General features: G+C 41.9%; 1 long non-coding RNA gene across 1 annotated transcript in view; it reads left to right on the top strand.

The window, feature by feature from the left end:
* Nucleotides 1-18,520, top strand: part of LOC122803445 — a 1,054,248-nt gene extending 1,035,728 nt beyond the window's left edge. The window contains exon 4 of the long non-coding RNA XR_006365120.1: nt 18,475-18,520. This is a non-coding gene — a long non-coding RNA (uncharacterized LOC122803445). The remainder of the gene's footprint in view (nt 1-18,474) is intronic.
* The last annotated feature ends 5,469 nt before the right edge of the window (nt 18,521-23,989 follow it).

Raw genomic sequence — 23,989 nt, forward strand, 5'->3', positions numbered from 1 at the left:
TTGCTATCCTGGAAGACTCTCTTTCTGGTAGCCATTACTTCAGCTAGAAGGGTCTCAGAGCTTCATGCACTCAGCAGTCGACCACTGTATCTTTTGTTTCATAAGGACAGGGTATCCTTACAGACCAATCCATCCTTTTTACCTAAAGTAGCCTCTGCGGCAAATCTGAATCAAACATTGACCTCCCTGTGTTTTTTCCTAATTTTTCTAACAGGTCTGAACAAAAATTGCATTGGCTAGATGTCCATCGTCAATTAAGGTATTATTTGGATAGGACCAAACAGATCAGAAAAACTGACCAGTTGTTTGTCTCTTATGCAGAAGGCAGAAAGGGCCTTTCAGTTTCGAAGGTATCACTTTCCAGATGGCTAACATCCCTGATTTCCCTTGTGTATGAAATTAGACACCTAAAGTTGCCTAACAAACCAAAGGCCCATTCTACTAGAGCTTTGGCTACTTCTATAGCTTTCCAAGACAGGTTGCCTATTGATACCATTTGTGCAGCAGCTACATCGGCTACTCCTCACACTTTCATTTCTCATTATAAGTTGGATTTAACTTCTAGACATAGAGCTAATTTTGGTTCCACTGTACTCAAGAGTCTGTTCCGATAGGCCACCGGGACAAGGTGCTAGGCGGTCCCATCCAGCAAGAATGAAGGCGAGATGGACAACTTAACATATAGAAGTTATGTTCTTACCATAACGTTCCATGTTAGTTGTCTTCTTCTCGCCTTCTTTCTTGAGTCCCACCCTCCTTCCCCCTAGCCTGGACAGATCTAGAGGAGTTTGATTGTGACCTCTTTTTCTACCACCTCTATTGTATATAGGTATATGCTATTCTGTGCATATATTCCTTCATCAGGTTTTCAGGTCACCTTCTTCCCTTCCTTTTATAGAGGTGGTTTTTCCCTTTTCCAGTAGTTCTGGAGTTATTATTGGCTGGGCCTAGCTTACAAACGAGATATGAGGTAATACCGCCTAGCATTGTGGGATATAAGGGGAGCCTCGAGACGGTGGAACCAACTCTCGAGCTTTTAGAGTGGCCGAGCCGAGGTCGGCTCCGAACCCATCCAGCAAGAAAGAAGGCGCGAAGAAGACAACTAACATGGAACGTTATGGTAAGAACATAACTTCTATTTTTCGAGTTTCAGAACCAAAGTCTTTAACTAAGCTAAGTACCCCATTGGGCAACCTTTTTCTTGCTCTAAACCGTTGTCAGTAAAAGTTAACAATTGTATTTCTTCTGGAAAGCAAATACCTCAAAGATTTTCATTCGTACTGCATTTCTTGCTTAGGCCCAGATGACGACGTACCTCACTGTCGGATTTGTGCCTTATTCAAACCTCGAACTAGTTGTCGTCTGTTCATTTACACTTCTAAATATTTTGGTACTCTGTTCAGTTATACAGAAATGGCTTCGGTAAGCCACCCAACTACCGACATTCTGAAAAAACGCAAAGATAGAGACAGACTGCATAGGTCCAAAGCTGCCGACTACGTTTCTCCTAAGCTAGTCGCAAGTTCACCAGTACTCAGGCGCTTTCGCAGCCCCTGATGCCCACTACTTCAGATTTGCAGGTCTCTACTGAGACCCATTCGGAGTCCGGTATGCCGCGAGATGCTTCCTGCGGATGTCTCTACCTTGGATGGGTCTGGAGCCGCTGTGCAGGCACCGGCTTCTGAGTGTGTATTCAGGCCTACTGACTTGCATATTAAACCGATGCCATCTTCTTCTTCAAGGCCTAAAATTCTATCCATGCCTAGAAAACTCATGCCCAGACCGCATGTTCAGGCCCCTATGCCTAAAAAAAAAATGATAAGAATGTCTGTAGACCTTATTCCTCTAATCAGGAGAAGCTACCCTTCCCCCCTCTAAGAGACCTAGGACTGATTTTCCTTCCGATTCTTCTGATCAGGACTCTGAAATTTATGATGTCCTTCATGGATGCATCTGCAGTCATAACAAATGGGTTGTCCTGTCGTCAGGCAGCCCTTCGGTCGGCCGGATTCCAAAGTCTGGGTCCGGCTTCGGCTGATGTCGCACTTCACCCGACGTCATCTCTGCTGGTCTTCGGGTATAAAGGCATCAGCCGACACCATTTTCCTCAGTCTTTCTTGCCGCGTGGCGCCCGAAGCAGAAGCTGTTCGCAAGTGCCGGTCGGTCAGATCCAGAGATTACTACTACCGAATACTACTTCGAAGACTTCTAAAAGCTAAGTACCCGTGGGGACTCTTTCTTGCCTCAGCCGATGTCAGAAAAAGTCAATAACTGTTTAACTTGTGGGAAACAAATACCTCATAAAGATTTCCACTCTTACTGCCTGCCTTGCTTAGGCCCAGACCACGACGTAGCAGCCTGTTCCGCGTGTGCTTCCTTCAACCGACGAAGGCTTAGGCGTCGGTCGGAGTTTGCTGGACAGTTTTTCGGCTCAGATTTTGCGTACATTATGCCGTCGGATCCTCCGACTACCCAAATTGTAAAAAAACGCAAAGAAAAAGACCGACACTCGCGGTTTCGGCCGAAACCACGGTTAAGCAAGCCGCGAGTGTCTCAGTTTCGGCCGAAACCGAGAAAACCGGTCAATCTTCAGCCGAATCCATGACTACTACTGAGGCTGCTGCTACCTTAGTTGAATCGGCCTCAGAAATTTTGCCTACAATTGTGGTTCCTAGTGATTTATCAGACACCATCCCTTTGGATGTCTCTACCACAGCACGTGGTGCTGCTAGGCCTCCTGCAGCCATGTCTATTAAGGCCTTTGCCAGGGCTAAAGCAGCCAAATCTGTTAAATCAGTGCCTGTTAAGCCCTCCTCACACAGGCCCACTTCCAGTTCACAAATGCTTACTCTGGCAGAGGATTTAATATCCTTAATTTGGGGATCCCAATCTCACCCAGACAGGGCCTCTCAGCCCCAGAAAAGAGACCTAGAGCAGAGCCCCGAGCCAGTGTCCTCTGATGATTCTGCGGATGACTCAGACATTACAGACCAGCCAGAGGCTCCTTTTTCTACTTATGAAGATTCTGATGCTGAAGAATCCATTCCAGCTGCCTCTCCACCAGAGGAATTTTCCTTTGGGGAAACCTTACATGCCATGAGAGAACAATTCCAATGGCAGGGACAAGACTTCTCAGATTCCAGAAAAAGGCTTAGGACATTTCTGCACTTACCACAACATAGGCCCTTAGCTATACCTCCTGTACTGCCTGTTGTGGATGATGCATTTAATGATGTTTGCACTGCTCCTGATTCTTTACCTCCAGCCCCTGCCAAACCAGATAGATTTTACAGGGTGCCAGACACTCATCACCACCTATACAAGGCCCCTCTTGCAGATCCTGAAACTATATCCCAGGGGCCTAAGGCAGTAGCCTCGACCTCCGCAAAAAACCCTATTCCTTCTGAAAGGGAATCCAGGTCCTTAGAGAGATGGGGGAAAAAAGTTTACACCTCGGCTACTCTCTCAGCTAGAGCTTTAAACTGTCAGTTTCATATGATCCAATACCAAGAGTTCATGCTTGATCAGTTAACTAAAAAGCTGTCCTCTGATGACTCTTTAGATAAGAAATATGTATTAGAAATGGTGAATAACATCCAACAGGTTAGTAACCATTCTTTAAAATGTGGCTATGATGCACTGGAGGCTTCATTTAGATCAGCCATGACTGGCACAGTGATAAGAAGGCATGCATGGTTGAAAGAACAGGCCTTACCGGATCATGTTAAAGCAAAGCTGTTAGATGCTCCTATGGATAAGGCCAGTCTATTTGGTACACCTGCTCAGCAAGTAATGAAGAAAATGGAAGAGAAGGCAAAATCTGTACAAACAGTTAAAGATTTCTTACAGGTTCAGCCCCAAGGTTTAGCAGGAACTGGCCTGCCAAAAATTGGTCCTTTCCAGACTCCTCAAAATCCCAAAGAGGCAGGAATAGACGCTCTAGAGGCAGAAATCAATCCAGAGGAGGTGCCTACAGAGGACGACAGTGGCAAGGCAATAACCGAGGCACAGACACAACCACTGCCACTGCAACAGGTCAATCACAGTGACTTGGCTCTGACACCGCCTACCAGGGAGCAAATAGCAGCACCTTTAGGCGGAAAGTTAGCCTTATTTTCGAAAAATTGGCACTATATCACAAAAGACAAGTGGATTTTGCAAACCATAGACCACGGCTACAGGTTCCACTTACACACCTTACCAGTAAAAAGACGAATGCCAAACTTACCTCCAAATCAAAAAACAGAAGCTCTACAGCAGATAGCGGAATTAGCAAAGATGAGAGCTGTGGAAAGAGTACCAACAGAACAGGGCAAAGGATTCTACTCCAGACTCTTCCTAGTACCAAGAAAAGAGAAAAGTTGGAGACCTATTCTCGACCTGTCCGTCTTAAACACATACATCATTGTCCCAAAATTCAAAATGCTGACCCTACAGCAACTTCTTCCCATGCTGGGCAAGGAGTGTTGGCTGGTAACTCTAGATCTCAAGGAGGCATACCTGCACGTCCCCATACGACCAAATTGCAGAAGATACCTCAGATTTCTTGCAGGATCAGAGCATTATCAATTCTCAGCATTGCCCTTTGGCTTATCTACTGCCCAGAGTATTTACAAAATGCCTGGCATCAGTAATCGCCACTGCAGACTACAGGGAATCCAAATTTATCCATACCTGGACGACTGCCTGTTACAAGCGGACAACAAAAGCAAGCTGACAACAGATTTACAAAGGGTCATTTGCTTACTACAAGCCCTGGGATACACAGTCAGTTTACAAAAGTCAAGGCTGATACCATCCCAAACAAGAACATTCTTGGGTGCGGAATTGGACACAGTAAAACAAATGGCATTTCTAACTGCAGAAAAACAAAAAGAACTCCCTCTTTACTTCTTGGCATTAACAAAGCAGAACAAACTAACAGCAAGAAAAGTTCTGCAGGCCTTGGGCTTCATGGCATCATGCATCATCTTGGTCCCACATGCCAGACTGCATATGAGAAAGCTACAGTGGTACCTAAAGAATTTATGGTCTCAACACAGGCACAGCTTAGAAACCGAAATCCCACTAATCCCATGCCTAAAACAGGAGTTCCTATGGTGGGCTCAAGCATGCCAGTCAAACCCAGGCTTACCCTTCCGCAACTTTCAAGCAAGCCAAACCATCACAACGGACGCCTCAGACCTAGGCTGGGGGGCGCACATGTTGGACAAATGCATACAAGGATTGTGGACTCAAGACCAGCTGCACCTGCACATAAACCAAAAAGAAATGCTGGCAGTAAAACTAGCAATCCAGAAATTCAGACCATTCCTCAAAGAAGGCCATTTAATGATAAGGACAGACAACACCACAGTCATGTGGTACATCAACAAACAGGGAGGCACTCATTCATACCCCCTATGCAGAATGACTCTGGACCTTTGGAATCTGGCTCTGAGCTACAACATCCAGTTACAGGCAATATTTGTGCCGGGAAAAGAGAACACCCTAGCAGACATGTTAAGCAGAACCACCTCGGATGCTCACGAATGGATGCTACACCCGGACATCTTCAAAGCCATCACAAAGAAATGGGGAATGCCACAAATAGACCTATTCGCATCCCCACTCAATCACCAGCTCAAAAAATTCTGCACAAGGACATACCACCCACTTGTATGGAAGGTGGACTCTCTATCCTTCAGTTGGAAAGGCCTAACAGCATATGCATTCCCACCTCTTCCCTTGATGCACAAGGTACTACTGAAAATCAAAGAGGAACGTCCAAGGATAATCCTGATAGCTCCGAATTGGCCAAGACAACACTGGTATCCATTGCTGAGGAGCATGTCTCTGGGGAGAATGTGGTCAATACCCCTGATGCCTTTGATGTTAACTCAGAACAACTACAACATCATGCATCCAAACCTAAAAACCTTGCAACTGACTGCCTGGAACATCACATAGCAGCAACTAACCCAGACCTATCCCAAAGGGTTAAAGACATTATCCTTGAAGCCCGCAGACCTTCAACAAGAAGGAACTATGCAGGAAAATGGAAAAGGTTTGTCATTTGGAGTACTGAAAGAGGAAAAGATGTGTCGAACATAGATATTGCTAACATCCTGGAGTACTTGGCAGAGCTTCTACATACAGGCCTGTCCTATTCCTCCATCAAGATACATGCATCAGCTATTTCAGCAGAATACAACTTGATCCACCTGTCTTTCGCATCCTCTACTCAGGCAGTTCCTCAGAGGGATCAAAATGTAAAACCTCCTAGGAAACCACCATTACCAGCATGGGACTTGAACTTTGTGCTAGAAAAGTTGACACTCCCTCCGTTTGAACCAGCAGCAACAGCAGATCTGCAACACCTATCATGGAAAACTGCTTTCCTACTGGCAATTACTTCAGCAAGGAGGGTTTCGGAACTACAGGCCTTAATGGCAGTGCAACCCTTCCTAATCTTCCATCAAGATAGGGTGTCCATGAGAACTAATCCTACATTTATGCCTAAGGTGGTGTCCAGAGTGTCTTTAAACCAGGCAATCCACCTACCTACCTTCTTTCCCAATCCACAGAACAGGGGAAAGACTGCTGCATACCTTGGATGTACATAGGCAGTTACGCTACTACCTGGACAGAACCAAAGGTAACAGAAAAACTGACCAGCTTTTAGTAGCCTATGCAACAGGAAGGGAAGGAAAAGCAATTTCCAAACAGACAATCTCCAAATGGATAGGAAATTGCATAAGATTCTGTTACTCCTACCATGGAAAACCAATTCCACAGAACATAAGACCTCATTCTACAAGGGCTACAGCCACTACCACAGCTTTCTTACGAGGAGTGGCAACCAAGGACATTATTGAGGCGGCTACTTGGACCTCCGTGCATACATTTGCCAAGCATTATAATTTACCTCTATACTCTAGATCCCGAGCAGGGTTTGCCACTGCTGTACTGCAAGGGATCCTAACTACACCATAATTTTTCTTCCTCCACCCCTAGTTTGGCTATGGTATTCTACCCATTTGTTATGACTGCAGATGCATCCATGAAGGACATAGTACAGTTTTGTACCTACCATAAATGTAGATGTCCGAACTGGATAGCATCTGCAGTCAGGATTACCCACCCTCCTTCCCCTCTGTGGTACTCCTAGGGTATTTACCCTCCTAATAGCTAGCTGCGGAGTCTCTTATGGTGTATTTGTTTGTATATATGTACATACATGCTTATTTTTTGTGTTTGCCTTCTACCTTTTTTTTGGAAACATTGGCATTTATCCAAAATTTAGCTTTCCAAGAGGGCATCTGGGGCAAGAAACACTGAGGAAAATGGCGTCGGCTGATGCCTTTATACCTGAAGACCAGCAGAGATGACGTCGGGTGAAGTGCGACATCAGCCGAAGCCGGACCCAGACTTTGGAATCCGGCCGACCGAAGGGCTGCCTGACGACAGGACAACCCATTTGTTATGACTGCAGATGCTATCCAGTTCGGACATCTACATTTATGGTAGGTACAAAACTGTACTTTTCCACCGATGACCAGGATTTACCCTTATCTACCTATGAGGATTCTGATGCAGAAGACTTCATTCCCTCTGCTTCCCCTCCAGAGGATTTCTCTTTTGGTGAAACCTTGCATACTCTTAGGGAGCATTTCCGCTGGAAAAGCCAGGATTACTCTGACTCCCAAAAGAGGCTTAGGGATTTCTTACTCCTGCTCAACACAGGCCTTTAGCTATACCTCCTGTACTGGACATTGTTGATGATGCCTTCTCAGAATCTAGCCTGGCCCCTGACTCTACCTCCTGCTGGTATTACAGGGTTCCTGACTCTCTCAAGGTCCTTTTTAAAAATCCTACTGCGGATCCTGAAACCATTTCACAGGGATCCAAGGGCATTAAGGCTACTACTGCCAAAAATCCTACCCCCTCTGATAGAGATTCCAGGACGCTGGATAGATGGGGTAAGAAGGTGTACACTTCTGCAACCTTGGCCATTAGGGCCTTAAACTGCCAGTTTCATATGTTAAAGTATCAGCAGCATATTATTGGATTGCTTAAATAGAAATTTATGTGGATGCCTGACTGTGCTGAAAATAAAGATTTACATGATTTAATGCATTCTGCTGAACAAGTTGGAAAACATACTTTGCAATGTGGTTTTGATTCATTAGAGGCATCATGCAGGGCTGCTGTCACTGGGTCTGTACTTAGAAGGCATGCTTGCCTTAAGGAGCAGTCCTTGCCTGGTCATGTTAAGGCTAACTTGCTGGATGCGCCCTTAAACCAAGACCGTCTGTTTGGCGACAAAGCAGAAGAAGTACTTAAAAGATGGAGGAAAAAGCTAAATCTATGCAAACTGTTAAAGATTTCCTGCAAGTACAACCTCCCAGATTTAGTAGGCATTGGCCCTCTAAGAATTGGTCCTTTCCTCTCTTTTCCAGGCCTTCTCAATCCAAACCCAGAACCAGCATAACACCCAGGCTGCAGTCCCAAGGGGCTCACAGGACTAAGCAGTGGGGGGCTCTCACTTCCAAAGCAGGAAGTAGTAAGACTCCCCCGTATGGTAAATTGTCTCAATGACGTAACTTTAAATCTTCCAAGCCCTGCTCAATTGACTGTTCCTTTAGGGGGCAAGATTGCCCTGCAGGCAAGAAATTGGGAACTCATTACCCAGGACAAATGGGTTTTAAATATAGTTTCCCAAGGATGCAGATTCAATTTCCACTCCTTACCAACCCCAAACGGTTGGCCAAATCTACCCACAAATCAGTGGGCAGAGGCTCAAAAGCAAGTTCTTTCTTTTAAGCATCAGAGCTATTCAACCTGTCCCAGAAGAAGAATGGGGGCAAGGTTTCTACTCAAGACTTCTTCTGGTACCCAGAAAAGACAACTGGCATCCTATCCTGGATCTGTCTATCCTAAGCCCATTTTTGGTAATCCCAAAATTCAAGATGCTAACCATCAGCTATGTCCTGTGCTAGGCAAAGATGCCTGGTTGGCAACACTGGATTTAAAGGAGGCCTACCTGCACAACCCAATAAGGGAATCTTGCAGAAGATACCTACGCTTCAAAGCAGACTACATGCACTATCAGTTCTCTGCAGTGCCCTTTGGCTTATCTACTGCACCCAGGGTATTCACAAAGTGCCTAGCTCCAGTCATTGCCTTTTGCAGGCAAAGAAATATTCAGATATACCCTTATCTGGATGATGTCTAATTCAGGCAGAAAGCCAGGACATACTATTGAATCGTCTGGCATTTGTAAAGAAATTGCTAACTTCTCTGGGGTACACCATAAACGAAAATAAATCCCATATTGTACCCTTCCAGCAAATTGTATTCCTGGGAGCAAGCTTGAATACAACTTCCCAGATGGCCTACCTCACGTCAGAGAAGCAAGTTCATTTGACAGCCTACTTCAAACTACTGGCCACAAAGACCCAGCTATCTGCAAGGAAAATACTGCAAGCCATGTGGGGTTCATGGCCTCCTGCATTTTACTAATTTCATATGCAAGACTGCATATGAGGAAACTACAATGGTATCTAAAAAGCCTATGGTGTCAACATTCTCAGGATCTAGAATCAATGATTCCTATCATACCTTGTCTACAGATAGAGTTCCTTTGGTGGGCAGAGGCCTGCCACCAAAACAAAGGACTGCTATTCACTCTTCCCCTTGCCACCCAAACCCTAACAGACGCATCAGACTATGCATGGGGGGGCTCACTTGGCAAGGAAGTGCATTCAGGGCAGATGGAACTCAAGTCAAATGCACCTGCATGTCAATCAAAAAGAAATGTTAGCTGTACCGAATGATCTGACAGCCTTCAAGGACCACATTCTTCCAGGACAATTATTGGTAAAGACGGACAACACTACTGTTATGTGGTACATAAAGTAGGGAGGAACCCACTCATACCCTCTCTGCAGACTAGCCATGGCTCTGTGGAACATAGCCTTGAGCTACCAAGTGCACCTACAGGCTCAATTCCTGCCAGGAAAGTTAAATACACTGGCAGACGACCTAAGCAGAAATCTCATGGACGAGTGGAAACTGGAACCAAAGATATTCAACATGTTGTGAAACAAATGGGGGAGCCCAGAGATAGACCTGTTTTCTTCCCCCAGAACTACCAATTGGACATATTCTGCACAAGGACTCCCCACAAACAAGCTTGGAAAGTTGATGTCCTGTCCTTCACCTGGAAAAACTTATCAGTTTATGCCTTTCCCCCTCTGCCTGTCCTCTCCAAGGTACTACTAAAGATCAAACAGGACAAACCAAAGACCGTACTGATTGCACCAGACTGGCCACGCCAACACTGGTGCCCCCTCTTGTGCAGTGTGTCACTGCTGACACCGTGGCATCTGCCTCAGACCCCTACCCTGCTGTCCCAGCAGGTGGGTCGGATTCTGCACCCACAGCTTCAAATCTTGAACCTGGCAGCCAGGCTAATTACCTGATCTCACTGTTACCATCCCTCAGTAAACAACTCATATCCCGGGCAAGTCCAATGTGATAGCCGACAGACTGAGCAGAACCATCCTCTCTCCTCACGAATGGTCTCTGAACATGACAGTTGCAAGTCAGATTTTCAGCAGATGGGGAGTTCCGTGTTGCGACCTCTTCGCGACTCCACTAAATGTGAAGTGCAAAAAATTCTTCTCCCTAACCCCGGCTCCGGGGAAGAGCCCCATGGATGCACTAGCCCGTCCTTGGCCCACCGGCTTGCTTTATGCCTTCCCCCCAGTTCCTCTCCTTCCCAGGGTGATCCAAAAGGCATCTCTCTTGGGGAGCAAAATGATCTTAGTTGCTCCTTACTGGCCTCGTCAGGTATGGTTTCCCTATCTTCGGAAATATGCTCTGGAAGGTCCATGGTTCCTGGATCAGATCCCAGACCTTTTGGTTCATCAGTCAGGACTATTCCACCAGTCCCTGCACACCTTAAAATTGACAGCTTGGCTCCTCCTCTTCCGACTATAGTCAGAAGTCATACATTGGATCCAGAGGTTGTACACATATGATCTTCGGCCCATAAGTCTGCTACAAAGAAACTGTATTCTAGCAAATGGAAAAGATTTGCTATTTGGGCTCAACTCCGGGGCCTGGATCCCATCACTATTCCCGTGGCAGAAGTACTAAAATTTTTAACTTCTCTTTTCAATCAAGGCTCTTCAGTCTCTACCATCAAGATTCAATTGGCAGCGATTTCCAATTTTCACGAATCTGTAAACCCACCTTTAATGAGCAACAGATTGCGCAAGACCTTCTTGAAAGGTGCTGCGTTTTTAAGACCTCCGATTTCTCATCCTGCTCTTCCATGGGATCTCGATGTGGTGCTACGCGCCTTAACTTCCTCCCCCTTCGAACCGGCAGCTACATGTGATCTAAAATTTCTATCGTGGAAGACTGCTTTTCTGGTGGCGATTACTTCTGCCAGAAGAGTTTCAGAGCTTCAAGCTTTGTCCGTAAAACCCCCGTACTTGGTTTTTCACAAAGACAGAGCATCTCTCAGGCCAAATCCTTCCTTTGTCCCTAAAGTTTGTTCTAGTTTCTGCCTACAACAATCATTAGAACTTCCAGTCTTTTTTCCAAAATATTCTAACAAAGCGGAATTCATATTCCACACATTAGATGTCCACAGGCAGTTGCATTTTTATTTAGACAGGACCAAACAAACAAGGAAAACAGATCAGTTGTTTGTATCCTTTGCAGACAATAAATTGGGCAAAGCTGTCACAAAGGTCACTATTGCCAAATGGATCAGGGACTCTATTACTCCAGCTTATTCTTATTCTAACAAAGAGCTTACCAACTCTGTCAAAGCTCATTCTACAAGGGCTATGGCTACTCCGATAGCATTTCATTCTAAGCTTGCCATTAGTGACATTTGTGCTGCGGCTACATGGTCTTCCCCGCACACTTTCATTTCCCAGTACAAATTGGATGTGGCATCTAGAGGACAAGCTTCATTTGGTTCCACAGTGCTCAGGAGTGTTTTCCAATGAGCCACCCAGGATTTAGGTGCTAGGGACGCTGTCCCATCAGTTCAGAATGTAGGCGAGATAGGATCACATAACATCTTTTAGTTATGTACTTACCATAACTTTAGATGTTTGGGATCCATCTCGCTCATTCTAATAACCCACCCTCCTTCCCCCTTCCTTGGAGATCAGAGGATATCAGAAGGTCCGAATCCTGTTGTTTCATCTTGAAACATCTAACAATGTTATATAAACAAGTTGTGCATGTGTGCATGAATGCGGACAAACAAGATCTGGGGGATTAGTGGTGGTGCATCCTGGCATAAGAAATATTTCAGCCAATAAGAGGCCTCGCTCTATAGCATAGCGTGCCGAGTCGGAGCCGAGGGATCGGCTCCGAGCCCATCAGTTCAGAATGTAGGCGAGATGGATCCCAAACATCTAAAGTTATGGTAAGTACATAACTAAAAGTTTCATTTATTGCATGTCCACAGACAATTACATTTTGCTTACATAGTACAAAAGAAATTAGGAAGACGGATCAATTATTTGTGTCCTTTGCAGATTCTAAATTGGGAAACTCAGTTGCAAAGGTAACTTTAGCCAGATGGCTGATGGATTGCATATCATTTATCTACAACAAATTGGGTCTGCTCTTAAAACCTTTAAGAGCCCATTCAGCTAGGTCCATGGCAACTTCTTCAGTGTTCCTCTCTGGGTTTCCGTAGGTAACATATGTGCAGCTGCAACTTGGACCAATCCTCTTACCTTTATTACTCATTACAAACTTGATCTGGTCTCGAGGGGAAGAGCAGCCTTTGGCTCAGCTGTGCTTAGGAATACCCTAACTTAGGATCCACCTGGAAATTTAGGTAGCTGGGGACTCTGTTGCAACAGCTGAGGATAGAATGAAAATTGACAGTATCAGATAAAGAAGTTATGTACTCACCGTCATGTTCCATCTGTGCTGTCCATTTTCATTCTTCCTCACCCACTGACCCCCCCCACCAACCCTTTTCACAGTTGATTTCTGGAAGAACGAGAGTTTATAAGGATGCCACTATCCTTCATGTTGAGCTCCAGATATGGCTTCTTATGTTAGGAATTTTATAGTAGTCCTCCCTACTTTGTTAAACAGCAAACAAGATCTGAGGTATGTTAGGGGGTGGTGCATTATGGGTAAGGGAGGAGCTTGAGAGTTTTTTGGTGGCCACAATCGAAAGTAACGTCCGAGTCTGATCCGAGGATCGAATCCAAATCCAACAGTTGAGGAAGAATGAAAACAGACAACACAGAGGCATAATTATGGTGGTACATAAGTTAGTTTTTTCTTGTATTTGTAGAGGAATAGTTTCCCAGAGCGTTGGGCCTATTATAGTGAAGCAGTGATCTGTACACTAGAGATTAGTTTTAAGGTTTGCAGTGTGGAGGCAGAGTGACCATAGTTTGAGGCTGTAAAAAGGAGGCCGTCTAGTTTAGCTGCTAGGGGCAAGATGATCTGGTTGAATAGAAGTTTGAATATTGGGATCCTAGAAGAAGGTTAACCTTTTGAGCAAAGATCTGTTTTACTTTTTTTGTGTTTGACAGCTGTGTTCATTTTGAAGGGAAGAGGTAATAAATCTACAGATGTTATTGTTTAAATGCGTACAGAGTTTGTTTTTGATGTTGAAGCTATGAGGGGAGACTGTATTCTTTTGACTGAATTGAATACCTTTACCTATGGTTGTTGTTGAGGCTTTAGCAACAAAGGGGGGAGCTTATCGGCCCAAAATTGAAGAGTGTTAATCTTTTACTTTGTGGAGACAGTAAGGAAGGGATATTTTATTTGTTGTTGTATTTTTATACTTAGTTTCACTTTGGCAGTGTTACTCACTTTTCATAGAGACCAAAGGTGGTATTCATACTGACAAGGAGACTTTGGCTAGGGCATCAGGAAATTCCCCTTCTCTTTCGGATAAGTGTCGTAGGATCTTTTACATCCTTATAAGCGTCAACCAGCTGAGGCTGATGTGACTTTGGTTTAATGTCTCATTGGAAGGATGGCCCACAGGATTACAGCACAGCCCCTTTTGCTACACTGCAGTGGCAAGTACCTGGTACCAAGTGTAGGAATAGAAACCACAGCTTTCTAATCTTCTAGCATCAAAGGCAAATGTGCTACCTGTGGAGCTACTGAGACTGATACTTAACAGCGATAATGTTTTCTGTGGTGGTGGTGTGGTCATAGATATGCAGATTTTTTCAACTGTGGTGCCATAAATCATAGTTTAGGTTCTGTTGCAGTTTATAAGGAGCCTTTTGTAGAAGATCCAGTGAATTAGGGTTAGGAAATCCTATTTTAGGTCTGTCTGGAGATTGGGTATGGAGTTATTTGTGCAAAATAGTGTAATATCTTTGTAGAGAAGATGGGGGAGATGAGGTAGGCCAACAGGGAAGTTTATTTATAAAGATGGAAAGTAGTAGAAGAGTAAACATGAAACCTTGTGGTACATTATTTTGAAGGCTGATTTGGGAAATAAAGGTATGAATTTTGATGGAGAAGTAGCGACTTGTGAGATTGTTTTGAAACCAATGTATCATTGCCTTGTAGTTGGTGATGTAGTCGGCAAGGTTGATGACTTTAGTAAGGTCAGTAAAGATGACTCCAATAAGTTGACCTCTAGCCATAGCTAGTAGCATTTCTTCTGTCAGGGTCCACAGGACAGTGAGTATAGTATGACTGATGAGATCTTGTGCTGTTCATGGGACAGGAAGTTGTAGGTAGCGATGTATTTGTGTAAGTTAAACATAAAAGAAAATAGTTTGCATAGTGTGAGAAGGATAAATATTGGCTTCATATCCAGAACATACAATGTTGTTATTTATGTATTTAAAGTTGTATTCCATACTATATAAAGAACAAGAAAAGTTGAGAAAATGTTCAAGAATCAAATCACACTATATTCCTTTTAATGTTCAAACTGCTTCAACAAGTTTTCTTACCTAGTACTGCTCATAAAAACATTTTTATATTTACTGTTATAATTATCTATACTAACGATAATATTGCTAAGTGCATATCTAGATAATATTGCTAAGTGCATATCTATAATCAGCATTTCATATAGTAATAAATAATAATATGAATGCATCTATTACAGCATTTCTTACACGTACATTAATATAACCTACTGGTTTATGTATAAATAGCATATACTATACTAATAGTTTATTTTAATGTAAACATTTTATATTGATAAATATAAATAGAAACATCTAAAAGACATTTCCTGTAATGTTTGTTTATATTGTTATGCATATATCTAGAAATGCACATTCCAATTATTAGTTGCTGCTCAGTCTGATTGCATACCATTACAAACTGTCTGCATAAGCTCAAAGTAAAACCAGATTAGTATTTATAACTTCAGCAAACCATGTAAGTATATTGATCAGTAAAGCAAAATAAGGAGACATTTGTATCTTGAATATAATGTCACCACCTACATTTTGTTCTGTGTAGTTTTAAAAATTCAAGCTATTAACAATGAACAAGCCAAAAAGTTTTACATATGAAACGTAGTACAGCCAGAATCAAAAAAGCTGCTTTTATATACTTTCAAAATAACTAGAATAAAAAGTTGCATTTAATTTATATATTGTATAGTATTCAAAATGTAAATCCCAGCAGTTGGTGACTGTAAGTCCCAGTGACCTTCAATAACATTATAAAGTTTGCAAGAAATAAATCTAAGAGAAAGTGAATCATAAGACAGTCCGCAAATTAAGTAAATTAAAGTTTTAATATACAAGTTTTACAGTACTGTATATATTATTCATCTAAGGAAGTGATTGTTTCTTTTTACCTTGCTCAAGTATCACTGATGCCATTTCTTGTCATTAGGTAGCTGAGTATGTTTATGTGCATATATTAAACTTGAGTACCTTTCATTTTATTATTTCGTACTGTTATTTCTTCATTTCCACAAAGCAGAATTGTTTTCTTCATCTGGCTCCAAGTCTGTTTTAAGATTTGGCTTCAGTGTTGTTCATAGAGTAGAGCTGTCAAGGATAAGCAGAAACACTTTTGCACATTATACAAAAACAGTATTTTTTCTAAAAGCCTTGAGACAAATCTATAATGGGTACTGTTAGCATACAAACTTAAGTCTAGCTTTTACTGAACATTTTGAAGGGAAGCCATACCAAGAAATATGTAAAGTTTTAATTACTCCGTTTACATCTAATTGATATTAAATAAGTGATTGCATTTTCTTTTTAAAGATGAGAAAGTCCAATCCATGTTTTTTTTTTTTTTTATTGTGGTATAAGATTATTATTTACATATGAGATTGCTTTTACGAATGCGTTGAATTATCTGGATGCCCGTAAGTAGGAACATTTTCAGTGTTGCTAGGAAAGGTGTATATTAATATCAACTTTTTGAGTTGCTTTAAAAATAGATGCACTTTTCTTTTTTCCACAGTTTTTGTTACAAAATCACTTTCAAATATGATAACTGTAGTCCGTTTTCATACTACATTAGGACAAGATTGATGCAGATATAACTATCCTCACTTTTTTGGCTGTTGAGATGTGCAGTGTTCACCTGCTGATTCCTTGTGCATTGCAGTAATGTCTTAACATAACTATGAGTAATGCAATATTCTTATATGCAGTTTTGTATTTATAATGAAGTTAACATGGTACATTTTAATAATATATGCATTCTTGTAAATATTGTTTTATGTTTTAGTTATTCAGGCAAAAAGAAAGAACAAGGGAAGTGGTAAGTGAGGCAACAAATCTGGAATTTTTAGTCGAGTCTAGAGCAGAAGCTGATATTAAAAAGTGATAGTTAAGCTGGTTTTAAAAAGGGCAGCTAAGGATATGTGGGAAGAGACTAAAAAGTTAATACAAAAACTAAGAAACTGGAAGCTTTTGCTTATGAATATCGATAATAAGACACAAGCAGTTTTCAGCCCCTTTAGTTTTATGTACAGGTCAGGCATATTTTTATCAACCACAGTTAAAAGTCTTTATCTGGGAGGGGAAGAGAGCAAGATTTAAGCTGAATAAGATGATCCTCCCAGTAGAACATGATGGTTTAGTATTATCTGATTTAAAGGGATGTTGTAGAGCTGTGCAGTTAATGCTAATGTATGTAACAGAAGCAGAAGGTTGAAATTCTAAGAGGAAAATGATGATGGGGGGGGGGGTCAAGAAATAAGCAAAAAGTGGGATTTTGGATGCAGATCCTTGAGGGGGGAATAGCAACAATCATACAGAATATTATATTCATAAAGATGCAGAAAGTGTTCCAACAACTAAGCTAACACAGGAAAGGAGAAATTTTACCAATACGGATGAGTGCAAGTAGGGGTGTAGAAAATAGGCAAGAGGGCTGGAATGTACGGGAGAAAACTGGAAAAGGGCCAAGGTATTGGGAGCAAATAATTAGAGAGGGAAAGGTGATATAGTCTGATAGGGGAGTCCTAAGTGAAAGATCTGCTGTGATAGAATTTTATTCGAATCTAGAAGAGAAGCTGCTGTGATAAGGAGGATCATTTGTAGTGCATATGAAATATTGCACGATGACTGTAAGAGTCAGTCAGAAGAGGTTAGAAAAGATTGGGAAGAGAATATAAAAACAATTTACGAGGGAACAATGGTAGTGCAATATGTATGGCTTAAGTATGCAACAAAGACAAAAGATTTAGGATTTTTCCTTGGAAGTGTTTGAATAGGTATTTTTTTTTTTATATCCCAAGCTGACTTCAAGTATTTTTCCTTGGGTAGATAGCAAATGTTGATTGGGAAAAAAAGATGCAACTGGGAATATGTCTTTTTGGGAGTGTAATGAGCTGGCAGCTTTTAAAAATTGACTACAGAATACTCTCTAAGAAATTCTGGGGGACCACATGTCTATAAGTAAAGAAATGGTTCTTTTAAGATGGGATATAAGATATAGGATCTGGATTGCTTAGCTGTAGTAAGGCTTCAACAAGTTTGATGATGATTGCTGCCAAAAAGATCAGTTACAGTAAAGTTGACATTTTTGCAGTTACCTATCCATTCGTCAATGCTGCATCATAATTGCAAATGAGTCTTTGCTTTCATTTGATCCGTATTAAACATCCAAATCGTTCATTTAATCAAATGGCAATTTTCATGTTTGTAAATTAATACCTAGCATAAAATGGCATTTTTTAATTTTTAAGGAGCCACTTGCAGAGAATCCCTTTGAGGGATGTGGTTTGTAATGCTGTATTTGGTGTAAGAGGTACTTGCATATTTGAAGGAAATTCTATGACAAGCAGTTACCACACGTGCTTTTCCTGAGGAAAGTTTAGAGATAGTAATTTTTTTTTATTCTTTTTGCTCTCATTTTTGCACAAAGAATTGCATTCAATTGTTCCTTTTGCTGCTTATTTTCTACCATTATTTCTGTAGAGTACTTGTAAATGTGTCCTCCCTGCTTTAAAAAGTTTTTTTTTGTTGGTTTTAGGAAACAAATGAAATTGTGGCTATCAAAAAGTTTAAAGACAGTGAAGGTAAGGGACCACTGTTGTCTAAGAATGTTTTTTTTAATCTGGTGATATGGATCAAGTTCCCACTAATGAACAGTAGTTTCTTCTCACCTAAATTTAATGAGTTAGAGCACTGTTGCATAGACCAGTAGTGTACTTGAAACATCTGCTTTTACAATCTGTCAGAAATTGCTTTTATTGTGTACTGAAAAACTCTGTGCAGTAGTACTTCAGGTAGAATGAAAGTTGGTCTTGGAAAATTTAGGTTAAACGTAATACAAGTTGATAACAGAGGTAATAAAAACACCAGAATCGTATAGATACCTGCATTTTGTGCCTGTAATTTGTAATATAGAATTGCCAAACGGTGACCATTTATGCATTTAAAACATTGGTAATGATTGGGCCCAAATCTGTTTTTATGCATTCCATCTGGGTTAACAAAAGCTAAACTTTCTTTGCAATAGAACTATATGGGCATAATAAATATTATGTCAAAATATACTGTACTATGTTGCATTTAACTCATTTAATATACTTTAGTTTTTGTTTGACAGATATGTCTACTCTACGATCTGCTTCTGTTGTAGGGCTGTATTGTCTTATTTTGCCTTAAGGAATATTGATTAACAAATGGTCAGCATTGTTTTTTCACCACACCATTAACTTAAAGGTCATACTGCCTCAAAATGGGTTATAATGTAGAATTGCTAGATGGACCTTTATAAATTACTATACTAGTTTTGAGATTTTTCCTCAGATTATATTGTGTAAAGTTTTTGTGCAGTTTCTCTCAACTCTTCAGATTTTTAACTCCAAAATAATTTTTTGCCTCCGTTATGTTCTGTGATGGGTAGTGCTTTCCTTTTGCTTTTGGCTTGGTGGCATTTTTATAGTTATAAAATTCATTTTTCTTATTTGTGCTTTATCTCATTCAAGGTCACAGTAGAGCCATAGCTTATCCAGGCAGACAAGAGTATAATGATGGGATGTTATTCCATTACATACCACCTTTGCAGGCAGTTTGGAGGAGTGCCTGTCCTGTCTGTCATCACGTCTTTGAGTTTTCAAAGTGGAACCCCTGTTGAAAGTACACATACATAAGAGTGTAGACTCCACACACAAGTTGCCACTGTTGGAAAGTGAACTGGAGAACCAAGTGCCGTAGGGCAGCAACCTTAATTGTCGCACTACAGTGCGACCATGCCCTAAGTATTGGTTCAGGCTATGAATATGTTTACGTTTTAATACATCATTTTTTTTTTTTTTTTTTTTTTTTGCTAAAAGCTTAAGTATTTTAAAAGGTAAGTATATGTGGAACTTTACTCTTCCTGCCACACTTTATTACTCTGGAAGCCAGGAAATGCTCAGGTCTTGGAAGCACATTATTCCGTTGACCAGTAACGGGTCTAGGTCACAAGGAAGGATGTGCTTGAAGGAGGAGTCGGGACTAACAATTTGCTAGAGCAGCATTCTGGCTGAAAGTATTTTTTTTTTTTTTTTTGGAGTGGTGGTTCTACACAGTGCAATGCTAGAATTGTTGATAGGAAGTTTGGTTTTGCTGGAGTAGTGACTCAATATAATGTATTGCTGAAATGACTGAGGGGATGTTAATCTTCTGAAGGACTGAGAGGATATGAAACAGATAGAACAGAAGGGTGAAATATAGGATGATTTGTGATCAGGTGGACAAGGCAGTCCATTGACATTATGTTGATACAGTGGTTTTAAAAGTAAACTGTGTTACTTGCACATAAGGTACGTCCTGTAAACCAGCTTAGTTGAATGAGCAGCACCTGAATCATTATGTAGTTATTTATAGGTTCATAAGTGTGTACTAGGCTAATGGCCCTGTAGCCTGAATAAGCCTAGCCCATAGACGTGCCTTGGCATTGTGCCGCCCGTTGTTACTTCCCAGTGCCTCTATCAAGTAGATCCTCTGGAGTGATCCCCAGGGTGAACCTTCTGTTACTCATCCACTCATCAAGATTTCGCTTGAAGAGGGCTAGTGAGGTGTTCTGCTTGACATGTATGGGAAGTCTATTCCAGAGCATGGGTAGTCTCTGGGTTATGAACCTGTTCCTCCAGCATGTTCTGTTGATTGTGGTAATGAGGTTGAGGTCTCTGGAGTGTGTGGCGTGGAGGGATTGGGATTTCTTTAGATGTAGCATTTCTAACAGAGCTGGGTCAGACGTGGCTTTGTAATTCAAGCAGAGATCGCCTCTTAGTAGATATGAGACAGAGAATAAATGGAGTTTTTTGAGTCTGTACGTGTAGGACATGTGTTTAAGGCCTAGGATCTGCTTCGTGAGGTACTTTTGTGGCCTCTCCAACTGAGAGAAATGATAACCTCTTTCTTCTTGGATGCAAAACCCTTGTTAATGAGATGTGCCACATAGGACTTTCTGACCACAGTGGCAATGTGGTGGTCGAAGGAGAGGTTGCTGTCAATCTGTGTCCCCAGATCTCTTAGAACACCTTCAGTGTTCAGTGGGCTGCCATCAATGTGGTAATAGCTGGCTAACATTTGTTTACCGGGAAGGTCCGACTTGCAACAAAGCAAATTATCAGTGAAGGCCTGGGGAGAAATGCTCCAGATGCATGTCTTTTTACAAAAGAAAGGTCTTATAGCCGTATCAAACCAGAGATGTTCATCTCTTGTTGAGGGAGTTTCTGAGCTGGGACATCAGATGGGTGGAGTACTGCAGTAAGGAAGGAGATTTCGAGAACTGAATGCTAGAACTGTATATCATCCAAAAGGAATCCAGTGGGGGGGGGGGTCAAGACGAGCGCCCCTGCTTGTGAGACCCTGAATTCAGATGGACTTTGGACTATTATTTCTATAAGATGTAATTACAACCCTTACTTCTGGGGCCTATGGACTGTAACTAAGGTACGGTCAGCCACATAGTCTGTGCTTTCATGGGGGGTGGGGGGAGCAAATGTCTTTGTTATAGACTAAAGATGTGAACATTTTTATAACTGAAATGGACTTTGGTGCATTTATGTACCATAATGATTGATACAGCAGTTGCATTTTATCACACCTTTTGTATGCCAAATATCCTCACTGTGTCTGTACAGTCAACCTGAGCATATTTGCCCCACTTGTAGAGACAGCATTGTTAGTGATGCATGCTCTGAATAAAGTTCTTTGAGCAAATATAAACATTGCTGTGGTGTGTTCTGTGATCTGAGTGGAGGACACCTGTATTGTACCTGCCTATATGGTAAGCTGGTGACTGCTAAACAACTTGCTATAAATCATTGCTACTGCAACTATGAGTATAGTATCGCTTGACAAAGCCATGGAAGCTCCAAACTCAGGTTCTTATTTGAAACTAGACCTGGTGTGAAAATTTTGAGGCGTGTATTTTATTTTTATTTTGCTTTTGATTACCGGATTTGTGTAACTGAGTTTAATCCAAAACTACTTTTCATTGAGGCTCAGGGAGAAAAGCTCCAACATATTACAAACTTTTTTAAAACAGCCATTCAGTAATATTTATTTGTTTGACATTTGTTGACTGGGTTGGTCCAACTGGGTCAGAGTCCTTTTTCATTGGAGACCTGGGAAGAAAAGCTCCACAGTTGCATAATCATTAAAACATAAAACTAAGTTGACCAAAGTACATAGCTAATTAACAAAGTCTCCTATAGTGATGAACAAAAAGTGGGTTTTACATGAGTAGCAATAAGATTCTACAAATCAGCAAGCACGGTAGGTACAGTGCAAAGTAAAAAGTAGAACAAATAAACATTTTCATTCATGTCAAGGCAAGGTACAGTAGGTATGGTGCAGAGTAGGGTAAACAAATGACAATTTACATCCTATGTCATCAGTGTGAGTGCGTGTGTGTGTGTGTGTGTGTGTGTGTGCCTTCTGTGGAAGGTTGGGCGCCGGGCTGGCAACTCGACACTGTCAAATTCCACTGCCAATCATGAGCGGACAGGTGATCTGCTGTGGCGACCCCTAACCGGGAAAAGCCGAAAGAAGAAGTCATCAGTTCAGTTGAAATAGTAGCAGAGGGAGAGAAGTGGTTAGGTTTGAATGCAAATTAATAATATACATTAACAAGTACATATAAATTTGCTAATTAGATTGCATTCATATGAAAGCAGAGACAACTGTTACAGTATAAAATATGCATATGCATTAGCTTATGTTAAACATTAAGCATTTGAAAAGATGTATTAGTGGCTTTGTCAGATAATAGATCATGTGATTAGTGCTTAGAAATTTACATAAACAGAGGTGAGGGCAGAAAATGTTAATACTGTAATTAAGAGGTGGGGTAAAAAGCAGATTCAGAGACATATACACAAAATATATGTAAGATGCTTTCAAAACTATTCAGTTATTTATGAAGACTGGATGTTAAGTTGTCAATCTCGCCTTCATTCTTGCTGGATGGGTTCGGAGCCGATCCTCGGCTCCGACTCAGCACTTGCTAAGCTTGAGAACTCCTTTTACCAGCTCGAGGCAACCCTATATCCCATGATGCAAGGCGAGACTACCTCAGATCTCGTTTGCCGCTTCGCGAAGAGGTCTCTTTTTTGCCAGCTCAGGTGAGTTTTCTAATTCAACAGATTGTTCAAGGGTTTTCCCTCCTTTTTCTTAATTTTGGTTAGTTATATTATAGTGTGTATAGCCCCATACTATAGTACCCACCCTATATTCCATTTTTTTTGGGTAAAAGTTTTAATTTCTTTTCGGTTAGGCCTAAGCCTCTCAGTCATTAATCCCTGTCAGTTTGTGTGTGTTTTGGGGTTAATTGTGTGACTTTTGTTGAGTGTGTGCTTGTTTTTTTTCTTAGACTATGTCTAGAGAAGGAAAGGTCTCAGGCTTCAAGAAGTGTGACTCGTGCTGTCAGAAGATGTCTCTGACAGATGGTCACACTTCTTGTGTTTACTGCCTGGGGCCTTTACACCTGCAGGACTCCTGTGCTATATGCCACTCTTTTAGCCAGAGAGTCCTGCAGGAGAGGAGGAACAAGTTGATCCTCCGTGGCTTATTAAAGCCAGAAGGTTCACCGACAAAGACTGGGTCGGGTAAACCTTCCAAGCCACCTAAGGTTCAGGCTACGGTTGTTAAGCCTTCCCCGGTGGCTCCGACTCCTCGAGTCGAGATCGCCCGCTGGAGCCGATCTTTCTACCACTGAGATGGTAGTGTCGGTTCCTTCCAGCTCCGAGACACAGTCTCCAGTTGCCTTGTCGGCACCGGCTGGTGCCGAGGTGTTATCCAGTATCAGAGCCGAAAAGTCTTCAGCTCCATCTGGAACCGAGAGGGCTTCGGCTCTGATGGCTTCGTCCAAGAAGAGATCTCGGTCCCCTTCTCTGGAGTCAATTCTCTCTGCTCCGAGGTCTCCTCTTTTATCAGAACGGAGTCATCGGAGCCGATCTTCGAGATCTTCCAGGCTGTCAGACCACGATTTAGAGAGGGTGGTAAGCAGGCTGTTGAAGTCACAGGCACTAGCCCAAATGCTCCATAGC

Source organism: Protopterus annectens, chromosome 5.part1 (genome assembly GCF_019279795.1).
Source record: "Protopterus annectens isolate FY-2018-M chromosome 5.part1, PAN1.0, whole genome shotgun sequence".
NCBI lineage: Eukaryota > Metazoa > Chordata > Ceratodontiformes > Protopteridae > Protopterus > Protopterus annectens.